The 26,569-nt window shown below is 41.4% G+C and overlaps 1 protein-coding gene and 1 long non-coding RNA gene across 2 annotated transcripts in view; both read right to left on the reverse strand.

Annotated features, from left to right (window-relative positions):
* pkmyt1 (protein kinase, membrane associated tyrosine/threonine 1) overlaps positions 1 to 26,569 on the reverse strand; it is a 181,461-nt gene that overhangs the window by 150,434 nt on the left and 4,458 nt on the right. The gene's annotated exons all lie outside the window — the stretch shown is intronic.
* Positions 11,804 to 21,086, reverse strand: LOC143714555 (uncharacterized). Its single transcript, XR_013195536.1, has 2 exons — positions 20,837 to 21,086; positions 11,804 to 11,891 (listed from the first exon to the last, which is right to left on the reverse strand). It is a non-coding gene; the product is annotated as an uncharacterized LOC143714555 (long non-coding RNA).

Here is a 26,569-nt window from a genome sequence, read left to right on the forward strand (position 1 = left end):
GGTCTTTGTAAAGGTTTATTAATGTAATTATATTTTACGCTTATGTGTTCTATGATATGCAATGGAAGTAAATCTTAATGTTTAACATGGGTGTATTCACAACAAATAGCATACGATATAATATCTTAAGATTTGTCATCATTATGTTGTCTCTGCCTTTTCTGTTTTAATGATATTCAGAACAGAAAAACTAAATGTTCCTTAATTTTAATTAACACTAACTTTATTCTCATCTGAATTATAAATAGATTTCCGTATAAAATGATTTCTGCGCCTCTCTCTCTCTCTCTCTCTCTCTATCTCACACACACAGTTCGATCGCACCCGCGCCTCTCTCTCTCACTCACAGACACACACACACACACACACAGTTCGATCGCGCCCGCACCCCTCTCTCTCTCTCTCTCACACACACAAACAGTTCGATCGCGCCAGCGAGATCACACACGCACACACACAGAGTTCGATCGCGCCTCTCTCGCGCGCACACTCACACTCCAGCTTGAGAGAGAGGCGCGCGCGATCGAGCTGTGTGTGTGTGCGCGTGTGTGAGAGAGAGTGTTGCGGGCGCGATCGAACTGTGTGTGTGTGTGTGAGAGGTGCGCGATCGAACTGTGTGTGTGTGTGTGTGTGTGAACAGTGGAAACATACTCCAGGGCTGCCAACTCTCACGCATTGAGCGTGAGACACACGCAATTGACCCAATTCTCACGCTCTCACGCCACACCCCCGATTTCTCACGCTTAAGTGTCAACCCGGTAGGTAAAATGCCTGAAAGATGAGTTTATCTATATATCTACCTGTTGAGCCACTCGCGATCGACTAGTTATACCGCAAATTAGTTAAATATCCCGTAATCTAGAGTAAAGATATTGTGCTCCAAACCGCGCGCACGGCAGAGGTAAGCGAGCGAGAGACCTTGCGTGGCAATTTATCATCCTCAATGTCTTGACTTCATGCTGACCGAGTTTATTGGCAATCCGATCAATTCCCAAGGAGAAGTATATCGAATTCCAGGGGCATGCGTTTCCAAACAAACCATAATAGCCGACTTCCTGTTGGGCTGGCATAAAACTTAGAGCACGAAAGTTGTTCAACCCGATGAGATCTATACGTGTACCGAGTTTCATATTATTACATGCAAGTGTGTTTGATTTATGGACAAGTGTTAAAAATCCCATTCCAGGGGGCGCTGTCGAGCCCCTCTGCCACGCCCGGGTACCAGCTTCAGCCCGGCCCTAATGGCTGCGGGTTCTGACCCATGTGCAAAGTTTCAAGAGTTTGAGCATGTTAAGCGCCACAAAAGCCCCTGAAACCTTGAAAAACAAGAATTAAAAGTATTCTCACTCAGCAGAGAAATCTCCCCCCCCCCCATCCCTCCCTACGTATATGTAATATTTAATGTTTAACCTAAGCAATTGAAGTAATTAGGGCCCAAGCCTTGAAAAGGCGAAGGCCCTATTGTTTTCCTTAGGATTATTTATTATTATTATTAGGGCCCAAGCCTTGAAAAGGCGAAGGCCCTATTGTTTTCCTTAGGATTATTAGGGCCCAAGCCTTGAAAAGGCGAAGGCCCTATTGTTTTCCTTAGGATTATTTATTATTATTAGGGGCCAAGCACCGAAGGTGCTGAGGCACCTATTGTATCTGTTCCGGTTCTTATTATTAGGGGCCAAGCACCGAAGGTGCTGAGGCACCTATTGTATCTGTTCCGGTTCTTATTATTAGGGGCCAAGCACCGAAGGTGCTGAGGCACCTATTGTATCTGTTCCGGTTCTTATTATTATTAGGGGCCAAGCACCGAAGGTGCTGAGGCACCTATTGTATCTGTTCCGGTTCTTATTATTAGGTGTTCAAGCACGAAGTGCTGAAAACGACTCGGTTAGTAACGTAACCTCGGTTCCCTGAGAGGAGGGAACGAGTATTGCGTAATGCTTACGCTATGGGAAAACTCCTTTTCTCGAGAAATATTGAAGTCTTTATGTAAAACGCATTGCAGCTGCACAGCATACAGCAATGAGCGAGGCAGCTCGGTCATTGGCTGTGCTGCGGCAACTTGCACGAACCAATGACGGGGCGACTCTGAACCCGCTTCCAAGGAGCGTGCTTCGAGTCCACGCGCGTCAGAGCCCGCCAAGATGGGCGTGGCCAAGGGCTATATATTGGGCGCCCCGTCGTCTGAGTTCTTTAGGTTCAATCGACTGAAGCAAATTGACCAAGCACAAGCACGGCAGATTACGCAATACTCGTTCCCTCCTCTCAGGGAACCGAGGTTACGTTAGTAACCGAGTCGTTCCCTTTCGAGAGGTCTCTCCTATTGCGTAATGATTACGCTATGGGAACGCCATGTAAAACGCCGTGCGTGCTGACTTCGCTTCTATTAAGCAGGAGGCCGGTGCCTGAGCTTATGAGCGAAGTAATTATCCAACGAGCCAGCCGAAGGCGGGCTTTATAAAGGGACAACGTGGAACGGCCCAAAGGGCGTCCAAAGACACACAAGCACATTTTTATGTACTGTCATGTATGAAAAATCCTCCACATCAGATGCAAAGATGTGATTCTATGAGGGAGGAGACAATGCTCAGCATGTACACACCCCAGCCTATGCATAGTTAGACCGACAGTATGTTAGAGTGCAATGAGGGGACCTGTAGGTTATAAAACCTGATAAATGTGGACGGTGAGGCCCAGCCTGCAGCCGCACAAATATCTTGAATGGGTATCCCACTCGACCACGCCCACGAGGAGGCCATGCCTCTCGTAGAGTGAGCTCTGATGCCCAAGGGGCACTGAAGGCCCTTGGCTTCATAAGCCAGCGCTATAGCATCAACTATCCAGCGCGATATTCTTTGCTTTGACACAGCCAGACCCTTAGTGCGGCCGCCAAAGCATACGAACAACTGCTCTGTCTGTCTGACCAGGGCAGAACGTTCCAAATATACTCTGAGTGCCCTGACCGGGCAGAGTAAATTAGCGTCACTTTCGTCTGCTGGGGACGATAGCGCGGCCAAAGATATCACCTGTGCTCTGTAAGGAGTAGAGAGCACTTTAGGAATATACCAGTGTCTTGGCCTGAGGACAACCCTGTGGTCGTTAGGTCCAAACTCCAGGCAGGTAGCGCTTGATGACAGCGCGTGCAGGTCGCCCACTCTCTTGACCGAGGCGAGAGCCAGCAAGAGAGCAGTTTTGAGCGAGAGCTGTTTAAGGTGCACAGTTCGGAGGGGTTCGAACGGGGCACGCTTAAGTGCGTCCAGGACCGTGGCCAGGTCCCAAATCGGCACCGAGGGGGGGCGTGGGGGATTTATCCTCCTGGCGCCCCTCAGGAAACGAACAACTAGGTAGTTTTTCCCTAGTGTGCGTCCTTCGACCGGTTCATGTGATGCCGCTATGGCAGCCACATATACTTTGAGCGTGGAGGGGGTGCGGCCTGTTTGGACAGCTTTCCAGGGCGTCAGGGCTTTTATGCAGCCGTGATTTGCTCTGATTAAAAAGTGGCCCGAGCGCCACGCGTGGGTGGGGACACGGCTTTTGAGCCAGCGTTGGAGAGGACGCATGTGCAACAATCCTAGCTGGAGTACAGCTGATGCTGAGGCCATGAGACCGAGCATCCTCTGAAACCGCTTGACGGGGGTCTGAACGATGTTGCAAGGCGCCGGATAGTGAGCGCGCGCTCTGATGAGAGGCGCGCCGTCATCTGCACTGAGTCTAGCACTATTCCCAGGAAAGAAATATTCTGGCTGGGGGATAGCATGCTCTTTGCAAAATTGATTTTTAGACCTAGGCACTCTAGATGACTGATAATCCAAGACCTGTGTGTCACTAACTGGCTCTCTGATTGTGCTAGTATTAGCCAATCGTCGAGATAATTTAGTATTCGCACTCCCCGCTGTCTCAGGGGGGAAAGTGCTGCATCCATACATTTCGTAAATGTACGGGGTGCCAGTGACAGGCCGAATGGTAGTACTGTGTACTGGTATGACTGTCCCTCGAAAGCGAATCTCAGAAATGGCCTGTGATGAGGCGCTATTGGAATGTGAAAGTAAGCGTCTTTCAGATCCACTGACAGAAACCAATCCCTCGGGCGAACTTGCGCGAGGATATGCTTGGTAGTTATCATTCTACACGAACGAATCATTAAAGCTTTGTTCAGATGTCTGAGATCTAGAATGGGGCGGAGACCGCCGTCCTTTTTCGGGACGAGAAAATAGCGGCTGTAAAAACCTGCCTCGCTCATAGAGGGGGGGACTGTTTCTATAGCGCCTTTCTCTATCAGTTTGAGCATCTCGGTGCGTAGAACATGTGAAACATCTTTTCTCACTTTCGTCTCTACCACCGCTGTGAAGCGGGGCGGTCTGCGAGCGAATTGAAGCGAGTAACCGTGTTTTATTATGTTCAAACCCCATTTCGGCATGTCGGGGATATTTTCCCAAGCTTTCGCTCGCACAGATATGGGCTGAATGTTGGCCGGGGGCGTGTCGCAGTGACGTATGGCTCCCGCCAGCGAATCGTTCTGTGTTAACACCGAGCTTACAGCTCTCAGCGGCGCGGACGCGCGCTGAGCAGCTCTGCTGAATGCCGAGTGCAGGGGTGCGTGTGAGATTACAGGCACGCTCGCTGTTATGCTCACAGAGTGAGATGGGGAAATGTTTAACACTGTGTGTATAGTGCTTATGGGTGGGGGTGCATAGACTGTGGTAGGCACGCGCGCCACTTTCATAAAACTTCCCGCTCGTGGCGGGAGGTTTTTGGCCATATAAACAGTGTTTGTGAGTTGGGGTGCGTGCATAACAGCGGGCACACGCGCAACTCTTATACAACTTCCCGCTTTTACTGGGGAAGTGTTTATAACTGTGGGAACAGTGCTTGTGTGTAGTGGTGCATACGTAACAGTTGGCACACAATCTACATTTATGGGGCGTCCAGCCTGAGCTGGGAAAACATTTGGCACTGCGTTGACAGTTTTGATATGTGGGAATGCGCACTTTGGTGTAGACACGTGACCCTTTAATGACACAGGCAGAAAATAGCTCTTTATGTGATTTCTGTGTGTCGCCGTAAAAACGGCGTTTGTTTGCAGGTGGGCGAGCTGTGTTGCTGGCACATTGGCTGCTGTATAGACATTTCCAGCCGCCTGTAAGGGGACTGGGTAATGCTTTAGACGTTTTGGAGAGAGCGGTCCGGCTCTCGCGAGACACGCGTTCACCCTTTTCCTCCCTGTAGCTAGGAGGACTTACGAGGCTCTGGGTTCAGCACAATCCTGGGCCGAGGTCCCCGTCGCTCGGGCGGTTGCTTCCTGTTGGCAGAGCGCGAGCGGCGTCGAAAATCCGTTTCAGGTTTGGGCTGAGAAACGGGGGGCGCCGTCTTCGCTCGCTGCTGTTGAGGCGGCCGTTGGCGGCTCTGCGATGAGCTAGATCGCTTGGGCAGGAAGTGACGCATAGCCTGTGAGTCCTTACGGGCTTCGGTGAAGCGCTCGGCGAACTCCTTCACCGCTGGTCCAAACAGGCCGTCTTGGGAGATAGGCGCCTCGAGGAAAGACGCCTTATCTGCATCCTTCATATCTGTTAGCGTCAGCCACAGATGGCGCTCAAGGACAGTCAGGTTAGCCATAGCACGGCCGATGGATTGGGCGGTGGCTTTTGTGGCTCGCAGCGCTATGTCAGTGGCGCTGCGTAGGTCCCTAAATGCCTCAGGCTCGGGTCCAGACTCGTCCATACTGCGGAGAAGTTTGGCTTGAAACACCTGGAGGACAGCCATAGGACAGCCATAGAGTGAAGCGCTGATGCAGCTTGGCCGGCGGCGGCGTATGCGCGACCGGCGAGAGCTGAAGTGGACCGGCAAGGCTTCGAGGGATGAGAAGCTTTAGCTTTCCATCCAGCGTTGGAGGGTGGACACAGATGATTGGCCACAGCCTCCTCGAGGGGTGGAGTCCCCTCATAGCCTCTTTCTTTCGCGCCGTCCACGGAGGAGAGCGACAAAGAAAAAGAAGGCTTCAGGCGAGCGGAGTGCGGGGCTTTCCACGACTTCGTGAGTTCGTCGTGAACTTCCGGGAAGAAGGGGGAGGGTCTTTGTCGAGGGGCCTGTCGGCGCCCCTGCAGGAACCACTCGTCCAGTCGGCTGCGGGTGGGTTCTTCCGGGGAAGACCAATCGAGCCCGAGGTCTTCCACGGCCTTGGAGAGAATGCGGACGATCTCTGAGTCCATGCTGGAGCCCGCGCGGCTCATTTGTTTAGATTTCTCCGCGAAAGTCGCACAAAGAGACAGGCAGTGTGAGCCTCAACAGCCTGACCTTGTTACCAGAAAATACTCTATTCATTATCAATCGCTGTTTACACAGAATTTAATAAAATTAGAATCATCGTTTCGATGCTTCCCTAGTTATTTTTTGTCACCGAAGTTTTAATCAAGCTACTTGTCCGGTCAGGCAAGTGAAATTCTGCTTGTCCTGGACAAGCGTTAATGTCCAGCCCTGTTGGAGTTCTCTACCTGCAGCTAAATCCTACAAACCTAGCGAATTTTGAATCATTATAGCAGACTAATCACATCAAGGAAAGAAAGGAAGAGTTTTGAACACTGATCTGACCTTTTTATGCATTCACTAATTTGTAACGTAATGCTATACTCTGCTTGGATAAAGAAGCATCAACTAGGGATGCACAGATCCGATCCTCAGCATCGGTATCGGCTCCGATTCTGTGATTTTTGCCGGATCGAGTATCGATCAGACGAGGCCGATCCAAATCCGATATTGTGCGTATACTATTCTGTGTTATTGTTAAGCCCCACTAAAGCACCAAAAACATTATAAAGCACCATAAAGTTTCCGTGCACTATATTAAAAGTGTTCTGAAGCCATTATAGTATAATGTGAGATAGAAATTAACATTTAAGTAATTAAATTCAAGATCACGTAAACTTTTCCCTCCGCTGCGGCTGTCAGTCATTCTTCATTCAGTATTCAGCGTCGCGTTCGTTTATGACAGTCAACATGATGAAACTATCTACAGATCAAGTATAATAATAGTAACACAGAATCATCTTGGAGAGAAAGGTCTATGGTTTCGCATAAAACAACTTGTTAGACTTTATTGCTGTAACGGTAACTTGATCATGTTTCTCCCGGGTGTCTGTTAGATCACAAAACTAGAGTAGAGTCCACTATAATTGTTCTTCACGCGCACAGTAACTACAATTTTAAACTGTTAAAATAAAAGGCTCAAACTATTGCATAGATACTGTATAATACACTACGCATCAATATGTCTTTCGTTTGTGCTTTGAACTTTTCAATGCGGACTCTGCACTCTGTGACTACATGTTGCTTCAAGAGCATCATTCTGCACTCGGGATGCGCATAAGCGCTTTGTGCCGCACTGTATTGCAGCCTTTCATATCATAATACAGTGACGCAATGAAAGATTATTTATGGCCTTTCTTGTCTATTTCCTATCTATCATATGTTGCTGCCTCATTAAACAGGTGTGCTATACATTTAAAACATGTCTCAATTGTATAGTAGCCTATAGCTAGGCTATGCATAAAATAATTTATCTTTTTGATTTTTGTTATGTTGTTTTTCATGAATGTGTTTTACAATACAAAGAGCAATGTGTAATGTTTTACCAGATTTAGTGTTACACTTATTGTCTCTTATTTGTTGTTTTCACTAAATGTTTAGATTTTATACATTTATTGTGGACTTATGATTCTTCTAGACTAAGTTTTACTGCTGAATTATCCACTAATCTAGTTTATAAAAGCATTTTTGTCACAGATTATGATCATATATTTTTTGGATTTGTTTTTCTTTATAATGAAGTTGTCTGTATTAACCCTGTGGGGTCGGCGGTATCGCCGGCGATACCAGCTCACTTTTTTCCTTATCAGTGCAAAAGAGACTCAAATTACTCTGTTGATTTTGATCTTACATATAAGTGCTGTACATCATTACATCCTGTTAAGTGTCTATTTTTTTGTGGGTACTCACAATAAAAACAAAGTGTTGTGCTTTTCGTCAAATAAAGAAAAATAAACATGATGCACGTTTTACCTTCTCTCATCAGTGAGGTCCATTCTGAAACGCGAAAAATGAACCAACTCCATCAATACTTGTCACAGAGATACGAGAGATTTCTCTTTATGAAGCTGAAATTCTCTTCTTTTAGATGAAGTAATTTATATAAAAAAACAAATATTCTCAGTTTATGTAATCTGTATGAAAAGAGAGAGATCTCAGTATTTTTCTTTCCAGCTCATTATACCTAATTACGCGTTAATGTGCCACGCCCACGGAGAGCGCGCGGTATTCAAACACAAATTATCTAAGGCAAGCCATGCAAACATGCCAACGCCCACCAGCTGGATTATAAAACACATCATGTTTAGTAAGTTTCTTACTACCGCTGTGTATCCCTACCCTGTGAGGAATAATACTATCTAATAACCCTGGGAAATGTATCAGAAGTGCTGGCAGTTTCATTTATAGGAGCAACGGATCCAGCTGATGTAGTAAGTCATTTATTCTTAAGTGCTTTGTTCTAATCGCGATATTGAATAATTTCTATAGCTTTGTTTACTACAGTTATACAGCGCGTGTCTGTGCCGTTCATTCACTCTCGCATCTACATTAGTAAACATGTTATTAAATTTACAGGAACACATCCAAACTATATTGCTATAGCCTACTAAGATGAGTAAAAATAGAATGAAATATGTTGAAATAAAATGTCTGTATAAGCAACAAACTGCAAATTAACATGTATATGCTAATATATCATACACAATATGTTACAGACTAAATATGAATGTTTAGACAAGATTTTGTGATTAGTTTTGGATAGATTATAACGTTTTGACTGTAAAAAAAAGACTACTGTCACATTAAATAGTTAAGCTTTTGTTCACCAATTTCTGCTTGTTAAATATACTATAGTATGATGTTTTGTCAAAAATAAAGTAGGTATAATGAATTATCAACTAAGATGTTATTATAGTGTTTGTTCCAATATTCAAACTAATGAATCCTTACCTTTTTTAATACGTATGATAAAATGTATACTTGTTACAAAGAAATAATACACTTGAAATATTGTTAAAATTGTAATTGTTGTTGTAATTGTAACCTATTTGTAATTGGTTACAATTTCTAATTGTGAAATGTATATATAGATAATTTCTTTTGTCCTTGTGTTCTTTGGGACCCTGTGACACTCCTGTGTGAAAGGCTAATTAATATGCAGCTCATTATATATGTGGCACATTATCCAGCCTTTGTCTTCTCAGGTGTGAACACGCCTCCACGCATATTGCCTTTCCAAACAAAAGGTGTCTTATAAAATTTAAATCAATGTATTGTTTTGTGTAAATGATTAGGCAGGATAATTTTCAGATCATTTTGAAGCAAAAATTCTAGGCAACAACACCCATTAGTCAAAAGTCTTGTGGACACATATTTAGTATGTGTTTTCTGGCCTTATTTCAGACACTTTAAGTTTTAGTTTTTTCAATAATCACGCATAAACAATATTCCCTCAAAAATACAAACATGTACATACATGTTGCTCACATATTAGGATAGCCCCGTTTGTGCTATATAGAGTGAATTTACACCTTTGCCATTAACATGTTTATAAATAACTGAAAAAAGCACAAATGTCAGAGCATGTCAAAACACCTCCAGGACCCAGAAAACCCCTCAGACCCCTGAGGGTTAAAGGAGAACTCCGGGCAATTAAGTTAATCTTGATCGTTATACCTTTGTGAGTACTGTCTATATAAAAAATAAAAAAAACAGATTGGTGATTGCAACACGGAGCTGTTCCCGCAAATGCCCAGAGCTCCCCCTCAGCTAAAACAGCAGTTATGGGGGCATATACATAAAGAGTGTCTTTGTGCCTCTTAACAGACACAAAATGCAATTAAAATGTCTGTACAACATGAACAGGGCCCTTACATGTGAACAAGATGCGTTTAGGAACAACCATTGTTTAAATTCATCGAATTAGTGTTTTAGATGGCTAGCTGTAGTCTCGCGCTGAAGTCCTGTGGGAACTCAGTTGTAGCCAAAGGTAAATAGTAGTGATGGGAAGCAGGGCCGGCCCGTGGCATAGGCGGACTACGCAAATGCTAGGGGCGCCACTCAATAGGGGCGCCACAATGAATGAACGAGTGAATTTATTTTGTTTTGATTTTTTTTACTAATACTATTTTAAATAACATTAATTCAAAATACTTAAAAATAAAGCAAAAAAAAACTCCACAGAACTTAACTAAGTCCCCCGACTCCGGTACGTCGCATCAATCTTCCCCCACCCAGCGAGTGCGTCAGAAACAGAGCGCGCGCGATGAGTTTACTGTTCGTAATTTGTTGTGTAGCGTCGCCCCTCTAATGTAGACAGCATTTCTTTCGTTTGAGGGCACTTAACACACTCAAGCACCCCGTAGAAACGGGCCTGGCAGCTCGTGCCAGGTCTAGACATGGTGAAAGTTACCTGATTGTGACGGATGGCCAAATTTACATGACATATTTTAGATTAGCATTATAGTCTGCAATAGATACAGTGCCAAATGGAAGAGAAGAGCATAAAAGGGGATAAAGACAGGTAATGTAATGAATGAACAGCTTATCTAATTGCATAGTAGTAAGATAGATAACCTAATTTAATGACAGTTATTTTTACCTTAAACTTTATACTAACAATTGTTCTGAGTTCTCCAGAGGCCACAGACAGTGTGATTTGTAACAATCACGTCAGTTTTTTTAGACGCATTCACTATCACTTTTATTAATTAATGTTTTACTCTACAGTTGTGCAGTTTTGAGGGGGATATATGGCATTTTTAAATTTATTTGCCAAAATTATTAATGATATTTATATAGGCTACAGGTTTATTAAAAGTAGCAACGTTTTATGTGAAATTAGCATTAAAGACGACATTTCGCAGTTTCATTCATGGTGAAAACATGAAACGTGCCATAGTTTAGTGGAAAATTGCTGCCATCAACTGCAAAACAAACACTTTTGCTAGCGCTCAATGAATAGTTTGTGCATGAATGACATTTGGGCGATGACATCACTGTTTTATCCAGAGCGGCTATATATACTGAACAAAATTATAAACGCAACAAAACTGTAAAGCTGTAAATCTGCCTTGAAATAATCTGTATTGTAAAAATCGCTATAAAAATAAATGGGACTTGACTTGAATGCTAGGTATAATGCTATTGCTATTTGTGTTTAGGCTGTAATGTGTGTGTGTGTGTATGTGTATATATATATATATATATATATATATATATATATATATATATATATATATATATACTAGTGCTGTCAAACGATTAAAATATTTAATCGCGATTAATCGCATTAATGTCATAGTTAACTCGTGATTAATCGCACATTTTTATCTATTCTAAATGTCTCTTGATTTCTTTTTGTTCATTATTTTTTCTCATTTTAATGCTCTTATCAACATGAAAAAAGTGGATTGCTTGCTTTGTGCACATTTTTTTATTGAAAACAACATAGGCAATACTGTGTTCAATTTCACAATAACATTCTCACTTGGAGCAAATAATTTCTTTGTAACACAATGTAGCACTGTCCATCAATAAAAGGGTGAAAGAAATACTGACGAGGTACTGATATTGACGAGGGGGCGGAGAATTCGCATCAGCTGTGTGTGTGTGCTTGGCCATCATCAAGTGGTACTTCAGACTGGACATGCTGCGATGATGATAGCTCAGTTCATAACGACAAAACACACAGATCATTTTGGTCTAGTCAATGGAACCATTTGCCAACTTTTTAAAAGTAAACTTTCCATTCAGAATCTTATTGGCATCCATTTCGGCGTCTCGCGCTCGCCATCCACTCAAAACGTAACGTTAACCTATTTGGCCGGCTCGCAAGCCCAAACAAGTGTGTGTGCGCGTGCCTGTTGTTTTGTTTCCGGTCTAGCTAGATCCACTTGCGCTTTGGTCGACGAAGCAACAAAACGTCCTCGCACGGCGCAAGCCCTTGAAATGAATGGGTTTCATAGCGCAGCGCCGCGCATGCCGCGTCCTGTTGCAAAAGCATGTGAAAAAAACTACAAAGTTTGCTAGACCAAAAAGACTGTTAATCTCGCGATAAAAAAAATAATCGCGTTAAAATGGTTTTGCGTTAACGCCGTTAATAACGCGTTTAACTGACAGCCCTAATATATACATACATACATATACATATACATATATACATGTATAGGATAAATAATCATGAACACAATGAGAGGTCGAAATGGGCTGTGATGCATGGGGCACCAGGTAAAATATTGCCTAGGGCAGCAAATTGGCCAGGGCCGGCCCTGATGGGAAGTCCGGTTCTTTTCCGCGAACCAGTTCTTTCGGACAGTTCGTTTCAATGAACCGGTTCAAGAAATGGTTCACGTTTGTGCCGTTCCGAATTATGGCAACAGAATGCGAAAATAAAAGAACTTATTTTCATCCTCTTCCTTTCCATGACCTCGAGATTCTGCAGTTGTGTCTAGTTGTTCTTCAACTTGATGCACAAACTCCCTTACAAGTACTACGCACTAAAGATTACCGCATTTGCAGCGAACACTTTGACAAGGATGACTACACAGACACAACACAGCGGGGCCGGTTGAAGAAAAAAGTGATTCCATGGACGATGACGTGTGCAACCACTGTGGAGGTAATGTAAACTTTATTTATCCTTCCATTTGGGCGCTGTGTTGTGTCTGTGTAGTCATCCTTGTACGACACAAACGCAAACCATTTCTTCTTCACCTACACACTGCTATTTACCTTTGGCTACAACTGAGTTCCCATGGGACTTCAGCGCAAGACTACAGCTAGCCATCTAAAACACTATTTAGGCGAATTTAAACAATGGCTAAGTTGCTAAACGCACCTTGTTCACATGTGAGGGCCCTGTTCATGTTGGACAGACATTTTAATAGCATTTTGTGTCTGTAAAGAGGCACAAAGCCACTCTTTATGTATATGCCCCCATAACTGCCGTTTTAGCTGAGGGGGAGCTCTGGGCATTTGCGTGAACAGCTCCGTGTTGCAATCGCCAATCCGGTTCGTTTTTTTTTCTATAGACAGTACTCACAAAGGTATAACGATCAACATTAACTTAAAAATTGCCCGGAGCCACTATGTGTTTTGTGGCCTTATTTCAGAAACTTTAATTTTTAGTTCTATCAATAACCATGCATAAACAACATTCTCTCAAAAATACAAACATGTACATACATGTTGCTCACATATTATGGTAGCCCTGTTTGTGCTAAATAGAGTAATTAGTAATTACACCTTTGCCATTAATATGTTTATAAGCAACTGAAAAAAGCACAAATGTCAGGGCATGTCAGAACATCTCAAGGACCCCAAAAACACCTTAGACCCCAGAGGGTTAAGAATGTAATACACAAATATAATTCAGACAAAATACTGAATATAAACTAGGTTAAATGTTAATATATACACATATATAATTTACTGTTATATAAATTAAATAAATGCCTGTAAGTGGTAGCCTTGAGCACACGGTAATTACATAAATATTTAACAAACTATACTTAAACCCAGATACTGAAATAATAGCCTTTTACAGATAATCCAGTATGCTGAATTACATACTTTAATTGAATTACTATTTCTTTCTTTAGAGACAAAGGCACTTCTCCACTATCGGGCCAAACGGTTCTAAGAACGCTAAGGAAAGGTTCCAGTTATATTTCCACTTGAGCCTTTTACAGCACAGCACGGCACGATAACGACCCGTTCTTGGTCTGGAATTCTCAGCATTGTTAGCTAACCTTGCTGAACCGTGCTGCTAGAATGCCCATAGTGACGTCGCATCTTAGGATTGGTCACTTGTATGCTGCCTGACTAGCAGTTTCTCTGTAGCTGTCTAATACTGCTTTTCCACCAAGGCAGTGCTGGTTCGGAGCAAGAGCCTAGTTTCAAATCGGTTCTTTGCTTTTCCACACAAATAAATCTGTCTCTGGGCCAAGAAAGCAGGTTCCAACTTTGTTCTGGTCTAGAGAAAATAACCGGTTACGTCAGGTGCTGGGGGCGGGATTATCGTAACGTTCGAAAACAAAAACTTCGGAATGCCAATTTTAAAACACCGGTCAGCAGTTAACGTTGGCTTTGGGCATGGACGGAAGACAAAAACATCCGTGGTCTGTGGAGGAAACGAACTGGACACTGGACGCTTTATTAGTCTTTCTAACTTGGTTTAGTTAGTGATCGGGCTATAATTAGACCACGTCGGCTATGTAATTGCTGACAACCGGGACAATTTCATAGTGGTTGGTGTAAACCGGGACATTTTAGCGTCCTGACATGACAGTTTTTTTCTCTGGACACGCAACTCAAAATCGGGTGTGTCCTGGTCAAACCGGGGCGCCTGGTCACCCTATGTTAAACGCACAACATTCATTTCATAACTTGATATGTAGTTCTCCATTGCTGTTATGGTTGTTATGACACGTTGCTAGGACAATGGAGGTAGCCCTACTCTGGCTCTACAGTCTGTGGAAAATCGAGCTGGTTCTTAGATAATTGGCAAATAGAACCAGCACCGAACTGGCATAAGCACCAGCCCAGAACCAGCACCTGGTTAGCATTGGTGGAAAAGAGATATCTGAGTTCTATTTGAGAGACGTAAACACAAATGAAAAGAAATATCTGATCATCCTCCAGAACACAGTTTCTAATTACATCTCGTCTGTAAACTCATGCGTTACCAAGGCTAAGACTGACGCATTTGTATTATATTCCAAAGAACTTCCTTATCAGCCCCACAGTGGAAAACGAAACCATATCCGTACCGGAATGGAACAGTTAAGCAAAGAGAACGGTTTGGCCTGACGGTGGAAAAGCGACTTAAAGTGTAATCGTCAGTACTTTTTGCAACAAAACAATAGACTCCTTTTGCGCCGACGTCACAATTAAGTCACAGCGTTAGCTGGAGGCAAAACAAAGTGAAAACTGGAGGCGGCCAATTCAAACCAGCACAGATTCGGCTACATAGTAAGGATCTTAAATTATTACTATTTTTTATTAAAGGCAGGGTAGGCAATGTGTTACTAAACCACTTCTAGCCAAATTTGTTTAAACTGTCTTTATATACCAATACATATCTAAAATGCAAGTACTCTGAAAAGGAGTTTATAAAAATAGTGTGTCTGTAGTCCTCTCAGGGCTGCAATAAACACAGCTCATTATTTCATTCGGACCGAGTGCTCTGATTGACTGGGCGACTGTCATTCTCCCTCGTTGCTATGGCTACCAGCCCTGCTACAACAGGAGCTGCCCACATGCGCGAACTCGGTTGACTCGCTCATTTCGGAAGATGAGAGGCGTGTATCGACCGCAAGCCACGAAGTCTCACAATTATGGCAGAGAAAGAGTAATCAAAAAGGTATTTTATTAGCTGTGATTCTGACATATCACTCAATCGCACTGCGCTCCTCTCCGCTCCGCACTGGTAAACGCGCCCTCCAGCTGAGCGGTCGGCATCACGCGTTCATGTGTTTCGGGGGCGTGGCTTTGGAATGAGCTCAGAAGGAAGGTGGTGGGAGTTTCTCTGTTGGATACTTTCAAAATCCAGCAGTTTTCTGCTAGTTTCTCAGACTTACCTACCCAGCCTTTAAATGTCATCTCGTTGTGTTTCTGGGTGCAAGAATCACCTACAGGATCCAATTTGAAATTTTATCACATAACGTTTTCTAGATTATTGTGATTATTTGTGAATCATCTATGATTGTATACATTGTTGTGATTGATTGTGATAGACTTTTTGAAGAACCTGGTAAGAAAGAATAATCAAATACATAATTAATATAATTTTAATAAATAAAAATATTTTTATTTCTAGAAAAAATTCACATAATTAAAATTGCACTGTAATGTCACTTTACATTAGCGTTTCTCAACGGGGGCGGTACCGCCCCCTTGGGGGCGTTTGGACAGTGTCGGGGGGCGTTGGGAACGAGGCAGCTGAGAGGGGGGCGCTCAGGCACAAATGGGAGGCGTTATGTCTGACTGTGGCACTATATACTCACTGTTATTATCACAACTTTTTTAAGCCTCTGACAACACATACAATGTTAATTTGAATGCATGGGCGTTTTAGGTACAGCATTGATTTCCACGCTGCTGCTCAAATCCATTCCACCTTCATTCGGAGTCCCACCAGGCCAGACGATCCAATACGCACGTGCAGTCCCAAGCGCGAGTCTCAGGTTCCTATGAGAATATTAATATAAAATATCATATTGTAGAACATGTAGCCTACCGGTATATGAAATCGTAGCCTAGGCGTCATTTAGCCTACAGGGCGGTTTTGAAACACTTTTAAAACATCTCGCGGCACGGATGTACCAATACAAATAAAACATATCCAGTTAACTAGCAGCATTCGTTTCATTCGTTTGTTAAATAAGAGACGATCTAGCGCTGAAATGTGTTGTCTTCACTCGGACGCGCACTTCAGTCCGTTACGGAAAGTGAAAGTCTCCCTAAAAGATGTAAGAAATAAAAAAGCGAAACGGATGTATACTATTTTTGAATCCCTTTCTTTTTGGAATTTTTTGTAATGTTTCCCCTTATAGTTTTTTTTTCTTTCTGTCTATTGTTTCTTTGATGCTATTATGAATGTAATAGATATAATACTATGTGATCCTCCGTATGTGTATGTTATATATTGTTCTTGTTATGCAATAAAAAAAAAGAGAAAAAAAAAAGAAAGTGAATCAGGACATCACATCTTTGTATACATTTTTATTTATTTACATCAGTAAGCTAACGTTACAAGACATCGTCTTTCAAAACATTACCTGCGCAAAAGAAAAAAAAAAGAATGAATGAGTCATTCGCACTTTTGAAAATGCCCTTCCGAATGCGTCTCTGTCCGACATAATTCCATAGCGTCCATGTTTTAATGTAAAATAAAATTACGTCTGTGTTAATTAATTAATATTTAAATGTTGCTAGTAGCCCACTCAGACTTGTCCCGGCTAGTTACCGGCAAATTATCTCCATGGCAACGCTTAAAAACAAATGCCGCAGCCGGCAGAGTGGTAGAAAGAATGTGTCCAATCAAAATGTACACAAGCTTCGCGGTTTAAGATTAATGTGTCCAATCAAAATGCACACAATCACGTAAAGATTTTTTTAGTTTAAAAGTGGACATTTCAATATAGGTAGGCTATATTTTGTTTGTTCATATTTGAGACGCGCTCCAGTTCATCAAAGTGCGCCTGATAGTTTGATTTTATTTACAAAAGCACATTTTCTTGTTATTGTGAGTTTAAATAAAAGTTGCAAATTATGTTTTTTTTTTTTGTATGACCAGAAATTACATAGCTAGTATTTTCAGTTGTTTCCACTGTTGATAGGAAAATGCACGTGATCGTGCCTGCATGCAGCAAGCGCCACACTCCGCACACACACTTGGATATGCGTAAACATCTTGTGTTTATTTGTGATAATCTTACTACTAACTACTAACTTGTATTGTGAGAGACATTTGAAGAATTGCTTTGTTGTTCTTTTTTTTTTGGATAAAAGCGTCTTCTACATAGCCCAAATGTAATAATAATAATGGTAATTATTATTATTTGCGTTTATAACTATAAATTAGTTAACTGAAGACATAATATGTTAACCGATGCCTCGGTTGAAAACATCTCAACTTTTCAGAATGCCGCAAGTGCACAGCAAGTCATAATGACAAAACCCATCTGATCAGCTTCGGCCTTTCCGTAACAACATCGAACGCTCGGCCGGACAGCTGATCATAGCTGTACAGGGCAGGTTTTTTTTTTCTCATCTCCATAAATATATCTACTAGTAAAGCTAATGCAAGGGCTAGAAATCAATCAATCCTTTGTATCAAATGCAATGAATCCTCGTCATCATGTCATGGAGAGCGCAGTTCATGCTTTCTTAGCAACAACAGACGGGAGCGCAAGCGCTTGTGGAAAGGAGAAAACGATGCGGCCCTTATGTACACTTATTAGGTGTACTTTAGTAATTCAGAATAAGACAAAAGCACGGTTTTGAAAATGGATATACTGACTCAATACATAAATGTTTCACAATTTAAATACTTAAAGTTACGGATTTCATAATAATAATAATGATAATTATAATTTTAAGAAGAAAATAAGGACGTCAATCAAACACATTATTATTGTTATTATTATTATTATTATAACAGAATGATAATCAGCATACATTCAATAAAGACATTTAGCCCTTTTTTGGTGGTGGTGGGGGGCGGTCAGGGTTCTGGATCTTGGAAAGGGGGCGCTGGGCCAAAAAAGGTTGAGAACCACTGCTTTACATTGTCGTCTTCTGGCCTTGGTACTGGGCAGGACCGTGCAATGTAACGTTGCCAAAAGGCAAGACCATTCATCACATAGTTATAGGCATCTAAAGATTTATATGCTCTCAGTTTGTCTTTAGGCTTGGTTTTTCTATCAGGTAGGTGTAGAAGGCAGGCCACTCAACCGAGGTAACGTTAATCCTGTCAGATCGTCCATCCATTGACTGTGTGTATGGGTCGGCCAATCTGGTTCCGTCCGTTAAAATTAACTTTTGCAAATAACAATCGCGGTCCTGGACAGTGAGTGACCTTGCACATTAAGATAAAATATGATTTTCTCCCATCATTGTTAAAAAACAAGCTAACAAAACTTGCAAACTAGCGTTAGTGAAGCGGCCAGAGGGATCGTTCTGCCTCCACCTAAGCTCCGCCCACATAAAAACATCATCATGTTTACCAACTGAAAAGGGGTCTATAGCTCCAACGAAAGCCACAGCAATGTTGGTGAACGAATCTGCAGCTTTGAACAAATGGTGAGAGTCAATGATTCATTCATAAATACAGCCACTTGCTTCTTTACTGAATGAATGAATGACTCGATGACTCACTCATAAAGACAGTGACTTGCCGCCACCTACTGGCGGTTTTAATTTAAAAGCATCACTTCGTTTTGACCATTATTGCATATTTCTCTATTGAATTTTTTATTTATATAAAGCATTATTTATTTTATAAAGGTATTTGTAAAGGTAAAAAATGCACTGGAAAAATCGATTTAAGGGGGCAAATATTGTCTCTTACTGAATAAAGTGTGACTGCAGAGAGGGGGTACGCAGGAGGATGTTAAAAGTCTTAGGGCGCACACCATTCTAAAAAGTTTGAGGACCACTGATCTATATGATATCCATTTTAACAACATAGACCAGTGCTTCTCAAACTTTTTCGGTCATTCCCCACTTTGGACAAGGGGGAATTTTCAAGCCCCACCTGCCCCCATCGCCCCAACACAATGCTAATGCAACAAGCTTAAAATGATCCAATTTATTGAAGTAACAAGTAGTTATCAGTATAGTAACAAGTTGTATCTAAATACAAACTAACTACCTACATCAAATAACAGCAAGTTCAAAAATTAAAAAAAATTAAAGTGCAGCTGTGTCATAAATTGCATGAAATCCAAAAATAGAAAGGAAATAAAAGTGCCACATGTCATAGCATCAGCACCCTGGTTGGGGGCTGGACTAACATAATATTGTACTTAAAAACGTGAATTTATATATATATATAATATTTTTAATATTATATTAGTGCTGTCAAACGATTAAAATATTTAATCGTGATTAATCGCATTAATGCCGTAGTTAACTCGCGATTAATCGCACATTTTTATCTATTCTAAATGTCCCTTGATTTCTATTTTTCCCATTATTTTTTCTAATTTTAATGCTCTTATTAACATGGAAAAGTGGACCGGCAGTAAGTTTGTTCTTAGCTGTGGTATCCATGTCCTTCTGTCTGAAGTCATCCATTGAAGAGCTTAGATCGGGCCCAAAAAATCAAGCTCGACCCTACCCGAGCCCGTGCACATTTTTTTAATACGTGGGTCGTTATAACTGACGTTCTCAACTACTTTCTATGTTACTTTCTCCCGCCCGCAACATTTTTGTCCCGCTCCCGCCAGCAAATAGACTTTTTTTTGTAGGCTAACGTTACCTCCAAATACTTTCGCCCACGTGTCGCCACCATACACATCAGCATAAATGCTCCTGATAAATTATTTGTTATTAAAGCATTAACACACAAACCACTGTTATAATATAAAAGCAACCAGGCTACTGCGTGCATGGTTTGGCATGACTGAATGCACGCAAAGTGCGCTCCCTTAATAATTCCTAAAAAGCTGACATCAGTTCATCGCGATCTCACACAACTCTGTTATCATCAATGAAGCTGACTGCACAATGAATCTTTAATAATATATACACTTTGTTTGTTATAATTTGAGGATTTGCCAGCATACAGAATTCAGCACTGAACAAAAAGTCAGTTTTGAGTGGTGAGGGGAGTCTATTTTAAATGCATCTGATTGCCCATTGCGTTCAAGAAATGTGTCTGCATTCAATCACATGTGTCTGTGATTGGCTACATCGCTCAACGCTGCAAACATGTTATAAAAAGAAACTCTGGTCTGTAAATCGTTTCTATTTTTTTTTAGTTGTTCTTGTTGCTTTTCTGCAACATATGAATAAAAATGTATTAGTTTTTATGTTTTATACATAGATATTTATAGTTTGCGGGAGTCCCGCGAATCGTTTTATTCTCCAGTACCCGGACACACAGACTGAGTGCATTACCGCACGCGCTCGTACTCGGCCATCAAATCTAGTCTCGCGCCGCACTCTATTGCATTGAGAGTGCAGTCAGTGCACGTCTCTAGATCGGCGTCTCGAACTCGCGCCATCCACTCAAAACGTAACGTTAGCCTACTACTCTTTGGCCGGCGCGCAAGCCCAAACAAGTGTGTGCGGCGTGCCTGTTGTTTTGTTTCCGGTCTAGCTATCCAGTGTGATGTTGTAGTTTTTCTAACGTTACTAGTTGTTGCAACAGTATGTGAAAAAAACTACAAAGTTTGCTAGGCCAAAAAGAGCGTTAATCTCGCGATAAAAAAATTGACGCCGTTAAAATGTGTTTGCGTTAACGCCGTTAATAACGCGTTTAACTGACAGCACTATATTATATATAATATATATTACAAATATTAAAATAGACATAACATACTGGGTTTGATATGGGATTAAAATGATGGGCAGTGCATAAGATATAAACTTATGATTCATTATTTTAATATTCCTTTGTTCCGATCAGAGCATGCGAGCGGAGAGAGAGCGCATTTCTGAATATTCTTCCGCTCGCTCATTCCATTAATATTTTCTTGTTACCTGAAGTACTTTGAGTGCAGTGTTTGCATCATGCAGTAAATGTGATGTTTGTTACCTCAATCAATTTAAGGCCATTCCTGTTTTATTTGTGTACATTTTAATCATTAACATTAAAAGCGCACTCTTTTTACGACTAAAATAACAGTAAAGGGTAAAAAAAACTGAATTTCCAAAAATTAAAATGGAAAAAACGGAATTTGGGAAAAAATAAAACGGATTTATAGAGCCCTATTTGAGCGAGACTTCTCCGCAATGAACAGGGTAAGTGATTTTAAACCATAATGCAAGAAAGCACAATTTGAAAATTGTCAGATAATTTTTACTTGTGCTATCTTCCAAAATGGTTTCGCAATTTTTTTTCCATTTCAGATCAAAACTGACATGCGAAATAAACTTCAGGGAGAACACCTTTCTGCATGCTTAAGAATTAGTAAACGGACCTGCCCCTGAAGCCTATCCATACAGGCAGGCCTTAGAAAGTTTATTTTTTATTTTTTCCAAAGCAGAGAAAAATTCAGTGCTCAGACAACACTGTCAAAAAAAAACAGTTTTGGAAATCTGAAGATTTCATTATGAAAATATTTATTCATGCTTGTAGTATAATTTTATGAATATGAATTTATGCATAATGTGAATTTCTACATTTCTAAATTATTTGTTAATGATATTTTCTGTAATAAATAGAGTTCATAAACCTTTGTTTGACTAGTTTATTCTGAACCCACTCAATAAGCGCCACGCCACAAAATAAAAAGTCACAACGACATGCACGGCTTACGTCACTTCAGAGTTCCTACTGGCAGTCCAAATGCAACCAGGAAAATGTTCCTAAGGGAACCATTAGTTCTCAGGGAACCACCCTGGTGGCTAGTTCCTAGAAGTGAGTTTCAAGAACTACCCCGTGTGAAAGCCCCTATTTTACCATCATAGGGGTGGTGATGGCGCAGTGGATAAGACACATGCCTTTGGTGTGAGAGACCCGGGTTCGAATCCACTGTGAGACACCAATGTGTCCCTGAGCAAGACACTTAACCCCTAGTTGCTCCAGAGGCGTGCGACCTCTGACATATATGGCAATTGTAAGTCGCTTTGGATAAAAGCGTCAGCTAAATGAATAAATGTAAAACGTAATGTAAATGTACCAAACCACAAGGTCCTTAAAGGGATAGTCACCCAAAAAAGCTTCTTTTGCAGCGATTTTTGCGTGAGCATATCAGTGCACACCCCAGACCACTCGGTGAGTTTCACGTCTTTGTAAACTAAAGTTTAATCCGTTTATATGAATGATTGTTCCAATGCACCTATGAAACCATTGTATAGGTGGGGGGGGTGCTAACACAAAAACCTAAAATTCTCGGGACAGCAGCATGTGCCCAAATTTTAATCTTAACCGTTCGATTTCATCAGCAACGATCTCAAAATAGGGCTTTACTTGTAAAACGCCGAACTTACCCGTTAAGTTTATCAAGCGACGAGAATACTTTTTGTGCGCAAAAACAAAAATAATGACTTTATTTCAACTATTCATTTCCTTCTCTATGGGCCTCTAGTCAGTTAACTTAGTGTGATTCCGTAGAGCTACGTCACACGTAGGCTCACTTTTGGCCGACGCTGGTCATGTGTTGATGCATGTGACGTACAACAACAGAAGCTTACGCAATTACAGGTCCTTCTCAAAAAATTAGCATATTGTGATAAAGTTCATTATTTTCCATAATGTAATGATAAAAATTAAACTTTCATATATTTTAGATTCATTGCACACCAACTGAAATATTTCAGGTCTTTTATTGTTTTAATACTGATGATTTTGGCATACAGCTCATGAAAACCCAAAATTCCTATCTCAAAAAATTAGAATATCATGAAAAGGGTCTCTAAACGAGCTATTAACCTAATAATCTGAATCAACTAATTAACTCTAAACACCTGCAAAAGATTCCTGAGGCTTTTAAAAACTCCCAGCCTGTTTCATTACTCAAAACCGCAATCATGGGTAAGACTGCCGACCTGACTGCTGTCCAGAAAGCCATCTTTGAAACCCTAAAGCAAGAGGGTAAGACACAGAAAGAAATTTCTGAACAAATAGGCTGTTCCCAGAGTGCTGTATCAAGGCACCTCAGTGGGAAGTCTGTGGGAAGGAAAAAGTGTGGCAAAAAACGCAGCACAACGAGAAGAGGTGGCCGGACCCTGAGGAAGATTGTGGAGGGACCGATTCCAGACCTTGGGGGACCTGCGGAAGCAGTGGACTGAGTCTGGAGTAGAAACATCCAGAGCCACCGTGCACAGGCGTGTGCAGGAAATGGGCTACAGGTGCCGCATTCCCCAGGTCAAGCCACTTTTGAACCAGAAACAGCGGCAGAAGCGCCTGACCTGGGCTACAGAGAAGCAGCACTGTACTTTTTTCGGATGAAAGCAAATTTTGCATGTCTTTCGGAAATCAAAGTACCAGAGTCTGGAGGAAGACTGGGGAGAAGGAAATGCCAAAATGCCTGAAGTCCAGTGTCAAGTACCCACAGTCAGTGATGGTCTGGGGTGCCATGTCAGCTGCTGGTGTTGGTCCACTGTGTTTTATCAAGGGCAGGGTCAATGCAGCTAGCTATCAGGAGATTTGGGAGCACTTCATGTTTCCATCTGCTGAAAAGCTTTATGGAGATGAAGATTTAATTTTTCAGCACGACCTGGCACCTGCTCACAGTGCCAAAACCACTGGTAAATGGTTTACTGACCATGGTATTACTGTGCTCAATTGGCCTGCCAACTCTCCTGACCTGAACCCCATAGAGAATCTGTGGGATATTGTGAAGAGAAAGTTGAGAGACGCAAGACCCAATACTCTGGATGAGCTTAAGGCCGCTATCGAAGCATCCTGGGCCTCCATAACACCTCAGCAGTGCCACAGGCTGATTGCCTCCATGCTAGGGCTGGACAATAATTCAATATCAATATATATCGCGATATTTTTTTTTTCGATAACAGTGATATGATTTTTAAACACATTTTCGATATTTCAATATACATAGCAGCATTTGTCACTGACTGACGTTAGGCGCACAGCCGTCAGAAAGAGCAGAACACAATTGGCTACTTTCCTGATGACGTACACCACAGTCACGCAGCCACTGCTCAGAACAGCGGATCTCCAACGCGGCAAGTTTCAGCCACAGAATGAGCGCCCCTGACCGCAATGCAAATGTGACTGAACGAGCTTCCACAAGTGAGGAGAAAGCATACGAAATAGTTGATAAGAGAGGGAAGACTTATTAGGAGGTATAAATTCAGTGGTGTTTCGGTGTTTCAGTGTGCTGCAAAATGTGCCGGAGTGTGACTGCCGAGTCCGACTAGCAGCGGGAACACATCAAACGAGGATCAGGGGATAGACTGTGCCGATGCGCGCGTCCGTGGCCAGGAACGTCGCGTCCACACTCTAAAAATAGCTCACCGAAAGTTCTAATGAGCAGGTATCGCTCCCTGTGAATGTCCTGACGCGCGCACACACACGCACACAATGCGCAGAATCCAGTTCTCTTTCTTTAGCGCTTGAATAACACACATTTATGCCAAAATGTCCGTTTTGTCAATTGTATCCTCACAAGAACATTCTAAATGAGTTAAATAAAATCTTAAATGAAAGTTAAGAGTAGCCAAATGAGAAAATTAAATGCGTAAGATCCTCTCATCAGCGACAGATCTTTAAGGGACAGCAGCCAATTCTGTCTGTCAGTTAAGTTAACCAAAGAACAAAGGGGAACAGAGCAAATTACTCACTGATCTTGTCTAAAGAACGTGTGTAGCTTTAATAAGGATTAATCTATATTTAATTTATAATTTATGCAGTTCAGACTATTTGATAACCTTATTCAATTTCTGTATATTTCAGTTTTATTTACACACAAAACATAAATGGTGAACATTTTTGACTTTATAAAATGATTATCTCAAGTCTTGAAAAAAGTAAGACATATTTTTGTTATACATAGTTTAGTAGCCTACTTTTATTTTTGGCAGAATTTATCATTATAATCAACTTAATTATTTCCTGGACTTTGTAACACCATAGTCCCTAAATTTATGTAAATGCAGGAAATGGGATTTAAATCGGAAAAAAAATTCCCCCATTTTGTGTACCAAATGTTGCACAAATGTTATGGCAAATGTAAATTTAAAAACAGAAATGCATTGCCATTTTACATATTACATTGTCATTTTGCATATTACATTTCAAACTGAATATTGCTACCCATATGCTTTCATAGTCTTGTAGCAGGCATTGAGAAGAGAATATTATTGTTATGATGGGTTATTTCATTGCTTCATGTAGTTTGTTATGGTGCAGTAGCGAAAGACTCCAGCAGATTTCATAGACTTGGCAAATTCATTTTTCAGAAGATTTTAGGAACAGACATCTGTTATGGGCGTTCTTGGCAGTTTTTCTGAGGCTTTTATAATGTTCATATCGATATCGGAATTATATCGTATCGACCGAAATTAAGAAATATATCGTGATATCAAATTTGGCCATATCGTCCAGCCCTAATCCATGCCACGCCGTATTGAAGCAGTCATTTCTGCAAAAGGATTCCCGACCAAGTATTGAGTGCATAACTGAACAGATATTTGACTTTTTTTGTATTAAAAACACTTATTTTATTGGTCGGATGAAATATGCTAATTTTTTGAGATTTTTTTTGAGAATTTGGGGTTTTCATGAGCTGTAGGCCAAAATCATCAGTATTAAAAAAATAAAAGACCTGAAATATTTCAGTTGGTGTGCAATGAATCTAAAATATATGAAAGTTTAATTTTTATTATTACATTATGGAAAATAATGAACTTTATCACAATATGCAAATTTTTTGAGAAGGACCTGTATACTAGTGAACTGACTCAAGGCCCACAGAGAAGGAAATGAATAGTTGAAATGAAGTCGTTATTTTGGGGGGGTTTTGCGCACAAAAAGTATTCTCGTTGCTTGATAAACTTAAGATTGAGTCACTGTAGTCACTTGGACTATTTTAACGATGTCTTTAATAACTTTTCGAGGCCGGCAAGTTCAATCCCTGAAGAAGCCTCTGGAGGAGTGATCCAGCTATCAGATTTCATCAAAAATATCTTAATTCGTGTTCTGAAGATGAACGAGGGTCTTACGGGGTTGGAACAACATGAGGGCGAGTAAATTAGGGGTGGGGGAAAAAATCGATTCTTAGATGCATCGCGATGCGGACGATTCTGAATCGATTCACAAATGCCAAAAATCGATTTTCAAAAAAAAAAATTATTG

The sequence above is a fragment of the Siphateles boraxobius genome, unplaced genomic scaffold (assembly GCF_051911475.1).
Source record: "Siphateles boraxobius isolate OS27281-9 unplaced genomic scaffold, OSU_SipBor_1 55, whole genome shotgun sequence".
In the NCBI taxonomy this organism is placed as follows: domain Eukaryota; kingdom Metazoa; phylum Chordata; class Actinopteri; order Cypriniformes; family Leuciscidae; genus Siphateles; species Siphateles boraxobius.